General features: G+C 40.7%; 1 long non-coding RNA gene across 1 annotated transcript in view; it reads left to right on the forward strand.

Moving 5' to 3' along the window:
- The first annotated feature begins 6,127 nt into the window (after window positions 1-6,127).
- The window catches only part of LOC112957294, a 36,751-nt gene continuing 31,334 nt past the window's right edge, over window positions 6,128-11,544 (forward strand). Inside the window, exon 1 of the long non-coding RNA XR_003251193.1 lies at window positions 6,128-6,244. This is a non-coding gene — a long non-coding RNA (uncharacterized LOC112957294). The remainder of the gene's footprint in view (window positions 6,245-11,544) is intronic.

Consider the following 11,544-nt stretch of genomic DNA (forward strand, 5'->3'; position numbering starts at 1 on the left):
TGGTATCTGTCCCTGGGACCATGCAAACTGAAGCTGATAAGGAGATATACTGTATTTATCTTACAAATACATGTAGGTATTTGCATCGTTTTAAGTAATTGACGTTGCTGGGTTGCTTCTCTTGCTTAAAGCTACATATCTGTGTAAATGCTTATCTGTTTTGGGCTGAATGGAGATAGGGAGAGGTTGCATCTGATATAATTATCAGTCTTGTGCAAAAATCCTCAGACATTCTCCTGGGTTTAGCATATGAATCTAATGAGAGTCAGGTATGGGAATATTATAGGTAGGTTAATGAAATCTGTGTTTGCCAGATTCCTGCATACGCCTTTTGGTGAGAGCTGTGACATGAAGAGCAGTGATGTGTTCTGGGCAGCAGCATTTGTCTGGCAGGTTTTGTCATAATCTGTATTAGTTGAGTCCCTTCTGCCCTGCTGGGGAGTGAGAAGGTACCTTGCAAGGCAGAGCCCTGACTGCAACACACCCAACAGTTCCCCAAGCGCGAGATCCGTGTTTTTAGGGCAGAAAAGATCATTATGTAATAGCAGCTGACATTTATAGAACATTTTTTTTAAGCCTGAATGAGCACTAATCCAGTCCCAAGGTCCTAGCCTGGTGCACTGAACAACTGGGTCTGCTGAGGTCCTTAAAATCTAGTTGTGACACAAGGTGCTGTGGGACCTGCCAGAGCTCCCAGTTCATACTGGTATTGGTTTTTCTTCTCTCCACTGCATCAAAAACCTCAGTGGAGAAAGAGGCAGTTTCTGAATTGGTCATCTTGCAGTCCCACCAATCCATGTGCCCTCTGGACAAGAGCACTCCAGGGCATGAAGGTGGGATTTTCTTGGGAGAGTGAGGGAAAGGGGAATGCTCTGCAAGAAGTTTTCCGTGTGGACTTTCTGTTGTGCAGTTGCTGCATTTGGCATTGCCTTGTGCATGCAGGGAGACAAGTTTGCCATTTAGAGCAAGTAGAGGAGCCAGGACCAAGGTTAGGAGTCAGAGCTCCTGATTCATCCATATCAGAGAACTTGCAGGTTTCTTGGAACCTGAGACCAGAAGGAGGGTTAGTCTGAACCTTCCTAACATGGAATTTTCTCAGAAAAAGGGCAAACAGCTCATATTTAAAGTATGAGGCATGGGAGGGAAAAAAACAGGAGTGAGAAATATGATGCCGCAAAACTTCCACAAGCCATTACAGCTAATAAATAATAAAACTGGAGGCAAATTAAGAGAAGGAATGGAAACTGCAAAACAGTCCTAGAACGGGTGCCAGCTGCTCTCTGGAAAGATGGAGAGGTAGCGAGTGAGGGGCCAGAGACAGGAATTTTTCCAAAGGATCAAGGACATGAGGGGAGTCCCCCCTCGGCAGCCCTGGGGCAGGTGCAGGACCCACGGCTGGCGATGGGCGCAGGGGCCGGGGTTGCGCACGGCTCGGGGGGACACGAGGAGGCGTCCGGAGCGCAGGGCCGCGCTGCCCGGCCCCACGGCAGCCGCGCGTGTCCCTCGGTTCCACCGCAAAGCCCATGCGAGMCGGTGTTTGGGGGGGCTCTGGTATCTTGGGTTTTGACAGATGAACATGGAAAAAATTATATTGCTTCTAGTCTTATTACTTTATTTATGGGGGTATGTGAGAATTTAATTCCATTTTTTTCTGCCCAGCACATTTTGGCCTTCTCTATGCTTTTCTACATTGTGCAAAAATGGAGCCTTGCTACCCAACAGGATGCTTTGTCTATAGAAATATTTCTTCTCATGATGACTCTTCAGCAAATCAACAACTGGAAAAGGCTTGTGAGCTACAGTAGCATGTCTTGAGAAGGTGGGAAACTTGCCCAATTTGAGAGTCTCGAGGATTATTCAAGGAGTAAATAAAATCAGCATACTGCAACTTAGACCTGAATCAGGACATAGACAGGATTGGTGACTGTCCTCCTTGCTTTCAGACAGTGGAACAGCAGAGACTTTCTCCTGGGTAACTGTGCTTGTGCAGACACCTGACTTGACAGATATACGTAATTCTGAGCTCTCGGAAGCATTCCTGAAAGATTGTCCCAGGTTTGTGTAGTCTACCAGAAAGGCACACGTCACTGTCAAGGTATTTACTTGGGGGTAGGGAGGAGGAAAAGGATTGTGGTGGTCTTTGTTTTGTTTTGCCAGGTGTTTTTGGTTTGTTTTCATGTTTTCTTTTTTTTTTTTTTTGCTTATGTTTACAACCAAAAGTGGAAGAAATACACTTTCAAAAGATGCTACTTACAGGCAGAGATGGATTGCACAGCAAATCTTGCAGCTATAAAAGGGCCTGCTGGGGAATGAATTAGGAAAAATACGTGGAGGTAATTTACAGGAGAAACGCACTGAAAAAAAGTTGCTATCCCTGGTTCAGCACTGTCTTGTGTCCCCTTAGGAATGCCCTTGACACAAACCAGACATGCTGCTGCCCACTGTGTTGAGCTAATCTCCTGAGCTGTCATTTTTTCATCAAGCCCATCATCTGGGAGATGGGAAGAGTGAAGCTGCTCTCCTTCCCATTCCCCTCACAAGTCCCAGTATCCCTCAGCATCTTCCTGAACTCTAAAACACAAGAATTGATTTCATTTGGCTGTTGAACAACTAGACCTCATATTGGTGAAATCAATGAATTATTAATAGAAAGTAGAGCTTCATTAGGATGCCTGCAGCTCCACCATCACAGCCTTTCCCGATGGAGTTAATTTCAGCAAAAATATAAATGGGATTTGTCAGCTCCTTGGCTTTCATTGCRTTGTGTTCTTCTGGCTCCTCCCTGCTACTGGTGATGGCCTGAAGTAGTAGGCCACCAGAGAAATACCTAAGGATTAATTAATTGAATGCAGCTTCTGCGGAGATGCAGCCCTGGAGAGTGCTTGCAGCACTTGTGCAAAACGTCGTGCCGGCACAAACGGCCGTGGATAAGGAGTGAACAACGTGAACTGACRTGTTCTCTGCGGGATAGTGTCTCCTCCCTCTTAGTCCGAAGGGAGCACATCCACACTGATCCACAAGGCTTTGTGGTTAATGTGTTTTTGGTTCCCCCCACCATGTCTACTAACTCTCTCTGAGGTGGTCTGTTTCTTTAATGTGAAAGCTGCACCAGGAAGCAGCTCAGGGAGTCAGGGAACAGGTAAGCTCAGGATGTGCTGGCGGTGCCCGTTTCCATTCCTGCTTCCCCACTGGCTTCAAGGACTCTTGCCAAGTGATTCTGGCTGCCTTTGGTGCCCTTCAGAAACTCAGAAGTCTAATACTCCTTAGCAAGGCTACAGACAGTCCTCACGGGGACAAATTTAACCCCCGAAGTCTTGATTGTGGTTCATTTCAGTATCTACTCTCTTTGTAATGATTACCAAGATTCTGCCAATGTAGGGGTGAACAAAAGGGATGCTTCTTGATAAAAATTTCAGAAACTTCTCAAGATTTCTTTCCTTCCAGAGGCTGGAAGAGTCTTGTAGTCTGCTGACTTGTTATCCTAATGCATCTCCCGTGCTGCCTCTATCCTGAAAAAGTGAGCCCGTTGCCTTTAATTTTTATGTTTGGTTTGTAACAGCAGCATTTCCACGTTTGATCTATTCCTGTTTCAGCCTCTCTCCCTCATCTGTAGTTTATGCAGCCACTGAAGTTGTATCTGTGCACTTTGCAGGCAGAAGTTGCTGTGCAAGTTCACAGGGCCAGGGCTAGTTACACCCAGCACTGTCAGATCTCTGCCTTAGAAATCTGTGCTACCTTTCTGGCAGCACTAGATGAAAGACTGGTAAGGTAGCAAAGTTTCTGAGTGCTATGCAATAAGCAAAATGTAAAGAGAAAAAAGTTCAGTCTGTGTCTGAAAATGACGTTTTCTTTTTTAAAAAAAAAATCTTCAGAAAAAAATTGGAACTATTAGATCATTGCTTTATAATCAGTCTTTGCCTTTTTACAGAAGGGTATTAATACAAAAAATTAAAACTTAGTACTTGGTTTTTCAAAAAGGTATGAAGGAGCGAGCAAAGAGTTCAAATTCCACTCATTTTTGACACATTCAAAACTATCCTTTCTGCAGCAAAAAAAATGGGAGGCCTAAAATTATTAACAGTTATAATTCTTAACATTCTTACTAAATATTTGTGTTCTGTTAAATATTAAAAATGTTTTTATAGTTTATCTTTCTTCAGTAAAGGAAAGAAAAGAAAGAAAACTTCCTTCCTCCTTTAATCAGGACTTGACTTTGCCTCAATGCTGGACAGCAGAGGAGCGTAGCCCTCACACTGTATCTGCTGGGCTCTGAAGTGGTTTTGTGCAGTCACAGACTCACGTGCCCTCTTCCCTGCCAAACCAAAAATCTCCTAGACTTTCACTTCCTTCAGACTCCCCTCATCCTCTCTCTCCTTCCCAGCTCCAATCTTGCTGTCCAGCCAGCCCGGCTGTGCAGGACATTCACACACATGTACACCTCCTGATACGAGCTTACTTGCCAACACTTGTACAAAATACCAAAAGCAGGTAGGAGCCAGGGCTGAGCTGCATGAGTTTCCTTTTGCAATGCACCTGATTTGAAAAGATTTTCTCCCTCTCATTTTGGGCTGCTTTTCATCCAGCTCTGCTATTGGCAGATATCCTCACCTGGGCATTTGGGTTACAGAGGTTGGAAAGCAACACCCAGCCCAACATGCTCAAAGAATTTCCAAGCAGCTAAAAAATGCTGGGTTTAAGTTGGAAAAAGAGTTGATATAATTTAAATGGGAACAAATTTGATTTGAAACCTGCAAATTAGGATTCTAGAACATACTAAGAAACTCAGGGATTTAGTTAGCTTGCCTTAAAAAAAAAAAAAAAATTCCTATGAGCAGTATTAGCTGCCAAGCCATAATCCTGCCAAACTGAAGAATCCCTTGCTCAGCTGAACCTAGCATGTTGATGTAGCATCTTAAGTGAATTAGCTGGCATTGACAAGATAACATTTCTTATAAATAATAAACTCAACATTTATTTTCAAATCATCCTGACAATTTTCTTGGAAATCTGCAAATGCAGTACTTAGATTAACTAGCTGTGTCATTTGAAGCAGTGTTTTAATTTTCTGATACAGAGCTTGGAAAGATAACATCTATAAATCAGCAGAATTCCTATAGATTATAAAATATTGACTCTAATACAAAAAATCCGCTAAAGCAATAATCTAAGAAATACATATAATTTACAGACCTATTCACATTATGTAGTTTTTTTCTATTATTTTATGACTTTTGTTGTTTTGCTTTTCTTTCTCTTGCTAGTCYTCTGTGCGCAGAGATTTTTATTAAGCTAAGTGCATAAAAGTTGAGATACTGGCAAACATGAAGAAGATGCCTGATGAATCGTTTTTAACTAGAGCATTTACCGTGCATATTGCAGCATAGGCAAAATCCAATGTAGGTCAGCAGTGTTAAGATGCAACTGTTTTGCAAAGCAAGTACCTAACCACTGGGAAAGATTACATAGGAAGGGGATGGCTCCTGCATGCTTATAGCCTTTGAGACAAGTATTTGGTATTCTCATTCTTTTGAGACTTCCAACAGTAAAATAGATAAGGAACCAGTCATTTCATCAGTGTAACTTTTCTTGAGAGAGATCTCTGCTTCTGCCACTCAAACCTGCTGGTGTTTTCAGGTCGTGTCTGCAATCACTGAGAGTATAACTCAGTGAGAGAGAATAACAAACTCAAGGATATCTAAACCATCTCATTTTGGCTGAGTCAGCTGTCAAGTCATTCAGGAATAGAGAGCATTATTCCTGGCCAGGGTTTGGTAGAACCAAGAGTTACAGTGAATCAATAGTTATGCAGTGGAAACTGCTTCTTGTGAACTTCAAACAAACATCATGGTTGTCATATAAACTATGGTRAAATGGTTTTACTTACAGTAAACTATTGCAAGCTCTGCTGATGCCATTTTGCACTTTCTTCAAAGATGGCAACTCCTGGTTCTTTGATTTCTTCTTTCTGTAAAATAAAAAAAGTTCATATAGGACACTAAGCTACATGACTTGTCACACCCGTAACTCCAAAATATAAGCGATGCATCAAAGCTAACACCCCAAAAATGCTTAAGATTTTGTTCTGCTCTGTTGTATTTCAAGGGGTAGCAGAAAACACAATACGTGGACGGTCCACAAAGGGGCTAATGAAGACCTGGAAGCTCTTGTGGACTTCTGATGAGTAATACTGCATCTGGCAAACCTACAGCATTGTGTGACTGCAGTTCCCAGAGATCGTACAGGAGTAAGTATAATTGGTGGATGGTCAAACAGATATGTTAACAAAGCTCACAAATGAGAAGTTCTTCTTGGATCTTAAGAGTTTTCCAAGTGCAGCTAATGAAGATGAGCATGTTTATCAGTATGCCACACAAGAAAAGGGTAGCCTGGAGTGAAACTAGAAGTCTGAGTGATGTTCCCCTCATGGCTAAACCCTGCAGAGGAATGCCAGTGTCATTTTCTGTGTCTGGAGGGATTCAAAGCATTGCTGTCATGACTTACCATTTTTCTTGAGAAATAAAAGAAAATCAAGACTCTATATATTCACTAAGCCATTCATTGAAAGATCCTGAGGCCAGGCTCATTTGGCTGTCGCTGCTGGCAAACAAAGCACCCCATTGAAATTCAAAGGTTTGTGCTGGGAATATGAAATGAAAATGAGTTATGTGACAAGTATTATTGGGTCTTTCTTCTCAGTGTCAAAAAGGAAGTCAATTTATTGTTATGATTTGCCTAGGATCTTCTAGAAGCCTGGCCCCTCTGCCTTTAGGTGGGAACAGGCAGCAGGTTACTTGATTTGGCAGGTAATTCCAGGTAACTCCAAGCCTTAAACTTGGATCTCCTTTTCCTTTGTGGTGAGAGAGGAGAAAATAATGGGTAAAAAAAAAGGTGGAGGGAGTAGCTGTCCTGCTGGTGAGAAATCCTCTCCCTGTGTAGGAGCAGGTTGTCCACTTTCAGCTACAGCCACCTCCCCCACCTATCTCATATTCATCTTTCTGCCCTCTCTGGGGTTGCTCTTAAGTTCATGCTTTGATTTCATGGTGTCTTTTTCTTCCATAACAAAGTAGTGCAGTAGTACAAACCTCTGAAGTATCATAGATATACTTTATTATTAGTTTTCATTAATTGAGCTCTGGGTGATACCAACAACTGGTTAGAAAGATATCCACAGCATGAACTGATGTTGAGGCAGGAACCATCCTAAGAGATCACCAATAATTTGACACACAACCACTATGAGCACTGTTAGATGCTGTAAAAAGTGCATTTTTGTCAGCAAAACCATAACAGAACAGGAGCAATGAGCACCAGATGATGGATCTCAGATTAAGGTACTGTGAAGAAAAGTCTGAGTTTGTGTTTTCTAAATGATTTCAGGTCTAGGTATAAAAACTATTGAGTAAAATAAGGCAGGATGCTCCAGTGATCAGCAGGCTAGTTTTGGACCAGGCTACCCTGGATGCAGACTGCCAGTGTGATGTATCTAGCTTTTCATTGTAAATTGCATGCTAGCCATGCCCTTCAGGGGTAAGCACCAATGCAGCTTTAACAGCTTCCTTGAGATGCTCAGTTACCATGGCACTGGGATCATGTGGGCACTTTACTGTAGCAGCTTAACTAGAGTTGTAACTGTGAAAGATTTAAATGTAATTCCATACCACTTACATTGTCACCACTCAAATTAGAACACTAATCCCATAGGGATATGAGAAGTCACTGATTTAAAAAAAAAAATACATGGTAATTAAAGCTATTAGAAAAATTAAACATTTTTATAACCTCAGTTTCCCAGTTCTCCAGTGGGATTGTGATGTAGGCAATTTAAGATAGAGACAAAGGAGATGCACATATCTAGGAAGGTTAATTTGGGGCTGAAGTGAAGGTATCTATCCTGCATTATGAAAATTGTCAAGAGCTGCAGCTGCAGGAGGCAGAAAGAGCTCTGCTCCACTTGTCATGCAACTGCCCATATGGAAACACTTATTTGTAAAGAAGTAATTGAGAGCACTAATCTGATAATCATTTTAGATTTGTCTCTGAACCAAAACGTCTTTGTCTTTTGAGACTTAAATTTTACATTAAATATTAACAAAAGAACAAAAGCAATTTTTGCTGAGTGTTTGTCGTGTTCCAACAAAGTGCTCAGGGCAACATTTGCACAAATTCACAGTTGCAGGACAGCAAGAACAGGGAAGCCTGTTGGAGGAAACCAGAGTGTTTTTGCTCAGTTCAACAGTGCTAACAGTCTAGCCACAAGGTCATCTGGGCTCTAATAACTTAAAAATGAAAAATCACTTAGAGAGCAAAGAATGAAAGACAACTAGCTTGCCTCTACAGAGGCCAGTATTTAAAACAAAGCATTTTTGCTGGGCCACACGCACTGCTGAAAATCTCCCCGTGCTTATAATTCTGCACACAGTCATTACAGAGCTATGTGTGTGTCAGTATTCAACAACCCTACTTCTATTGCTTTGACAAATAGGCGATTGTAAATAATTTAAGATTGTAAATTGTCTGTGTCAGTGACTGCCATTTAAGATAAAGGAGTCTTTAAGTACACTAATGCAATTCATACAGTAGCTTGGAGTTCTAGATAACAGTTATTATTTTATTTCAACTTGTTTCTGGCTGGAGTAGCCTAGTGACTGCTAAAAAAGCATAATTCCAAGTGAACCTAGTTAGGGAGATTCTTATATCATTAAAGATTACCATTTTTATTCTAGTCTTTCTTGCACTGTTCTCATAAAATCTGAGCTCTAGATGTCTTTAGTGGAATGCTAGAAAAACAACCAGAATTGGTGTTCAGAAATATAGACATTGATTTAGCTGCAAATGCATATAACTTGTCTATAGATTATAAATATGGTGGCCATGGATTACATGCATGTATTTTAGCAATAGTTTCTTCTCTGTGGACAGTTAGGAATAAATGGAAAAAAAAAAAATTCAAAGAGGACAAAGGGATAATGGGCAGCTGAGGGAAACAGTTCAGCGAACAAAGCAGATCCACTCCAGTGGAGATCCTCACCCCTACACTTTCCGGATTATAGGGAAAGCCCAAACAACCACTGCCCTATGTGCATCAGGCCCAGGTCTCTTGCTGACATCTGTTTTCAGTCTTTTGAAAATCAGTCAGGATGGAGCCTAGGCAATAGTGTTAGAGTTAGCTTTCTTTTCTGCTGTTTTTGTGTTCAGAATTAAGGACAAATTGCAGTACAAACACTAGAATTCATCTAATGGGCACAAGCTAAGAGACACATGCACTCATGTTTTCTGTACCAAAAAAAAAAAAAAAAAAAAAAAGTGTGATCTAAATTTATTTGGTCTTTCCTTCATGTTTTGCCTAAAAGACATACCCCATGCTAGGGCATGCAGCATGCTTAAAGATGCTGAAATGATGCCTTGGACTGTGATGCCGTCCTGCTGCTTTGCTTCCTGCTTGGTCTCTAGTTAAGCTTGCATGTGCGCAAGGACAGCGCGTGCTGTGGAGCAATCACTGCTCCTCTGTGCTTTGCTGCATGCTGCAATGTCATAGCATTAGGGTTTCTTACATCTTCCTGGTTTATCTAAATGAATTCCTTAATGCAGGTGCAGGAAATAGTATTGCTCTTTAAAAAAATGCTACATGTTATGGAGCCAAGCAACGGGCGGGCACACGGTCTGCCTGCAGCACCACTTCGCTTCCTGATATTTAGAGCAAGGGATGCAAGGCAGTGGCTATTTATTGATTAAGGAAACAGCCCAGCATTTACCTAGTTCACTATTAGCTTCCAAATCTGATTTAAATATGCCTTTACAGTGTATAAATCCAGAAAAAAAGGCATTTACCATATGTTTATTACTAAAACTTGGCACCTAGTTGCTTCTAAGCAGTTTTCACACACAGACTGTTTGTTTCAAAACCTCTGTGAAGCAGGTATAATTAACAAGAGCACTTCAGGGGGAAAATGGGCTGAGAAAAGGGAGCCTAATTTCTTTACTGCTGCAGAGGGGTTTGAATTAGAAACAGTCTTTCATAGTTTCCAATTTTTTCCTTGCAGATGACTAGATTTGCATCTTTAATTATGATAATAATAAGACAAATAGTATCTTGCTAATTTCTTAAGGAAAATGCCTAAAACGTTTGTAAGTCTGGTTTAGAAATATCCAAAGAAACAGTGGTCCTAACTGAATGGAGATAGCTCTTCTCCATGGAAGATGAATTGCTGGATGCCATTTTGCATACAATTAACTTCCATCAGTCAGAACAAGAAGCATGTTCCAAATGCATCATTCATATGAACTTTATAAATGACCCAGTCTTGTGCTGCTGGCATAAGGCCATGTAAAGGACCTCAAAGGAATATGCAACTAGGATGAGATGTTTTGTATGAAACTTTTCCAACAATTTACATATCACCACTAGGACTCTTACCAAGTGTTCAGGGACTTTTGACTGGCTTTCACACTAACTTTGAGTTCTAGGGATGCAAAGGTAACTTGTCTTTTGTCATTTCAGAGTTTATACATGAGCAAGGCAAATTATAGGCTGATTTTGGTATTGTCTTGACTGCAAAACAGACCTATCAAAAGACAGAATTCACATACAGGTTTTGGTGTTTTGATCAAGCTCCTAAGAAAAATGAGCTTGACATTTTGTCTGTAAATGGCAAAAGTAAAAACTAAAAACCCAAGTGAGTTATGTCTCCTAACATGAAGAACTGTTTTTTCTTTTCTCTTAGAAAGCTGCTTTGCATATCTTACTAAATCTTTCTACTAAATACAGAGATTGATGACTCTCAAAGGAGTATAATTACGCAAGCTAGGCTTATGTCTTTATATTGGATTATTTATTACTTTTTATTTATTTTCTCCTATTGCCAAATCCTTTTTGAAGTGAAGTGTATGTGAGAGAGAGAGAGCACGTGCGCGCATGTGAGAGCGCAAATGTTAAGAGGTCAAGGAAGAGTATTTTCCAAAAGTTGGATTTCCTTCACCCCCTTAAAGAAACGTTAGAAAGGCTGTTAAAAGATGGATTGATCTTGGTAAATATGCATATCTGCTGTTTCACTAAGCTTCCCAGGGATTACACTCCTATCTGTGTACACTGACAACCCTGACACTTATGTTCGGTATAATACCAATTTTCTTACAAGTCGGTAAATTAAAAAAGAAAAATAGTTCATCTCTTCCACACACCATAACTACCAAATCTTTTGGCTTTTGGGATTCCTATCCATGAGAACATAGCCAAGTCTGAATCTCCAAAACAACATTCTGCTCTAACTCTTATTACTCTCATTCACTTAGTTCCGCTTATATGGAGTTTGTGTATTTTCTTTCACTATCCTTATGTCCGATTGCATCCTAGATCTTTTCAATTAAATTTTTCACGACCAAGATGCTTATCTTTTTTTTTTTTTTTTTTTTTTTTTTTTTTTTTTTAAAAGACCTAGCCATGTCTCTTTTTCCATCGTACTGTAGAAGGACAGGATTACTGTGATTCTGGCTTTGGCAACACCTTTCGTGGTAACCAGTTCCTTGTTCCTCCTGGTTTGGGGGTTT

The sequence above is a fragment of the Nothoprocta perdicaria genome, unplaced genomic scaffold, assembly GCF_003342845.1.
Source record: "Nothoprocta perdicaria isolate Ctin4 unplaced genomic scaffold, notPer1 scaffold_71, whole genome shotgun sequence".
NCBI lineage: Eukaryota > Metazoa > Chordata > Aves > Tinamiformes > Tinamidae > Nothoprocta > Nothoprocta perdicaria.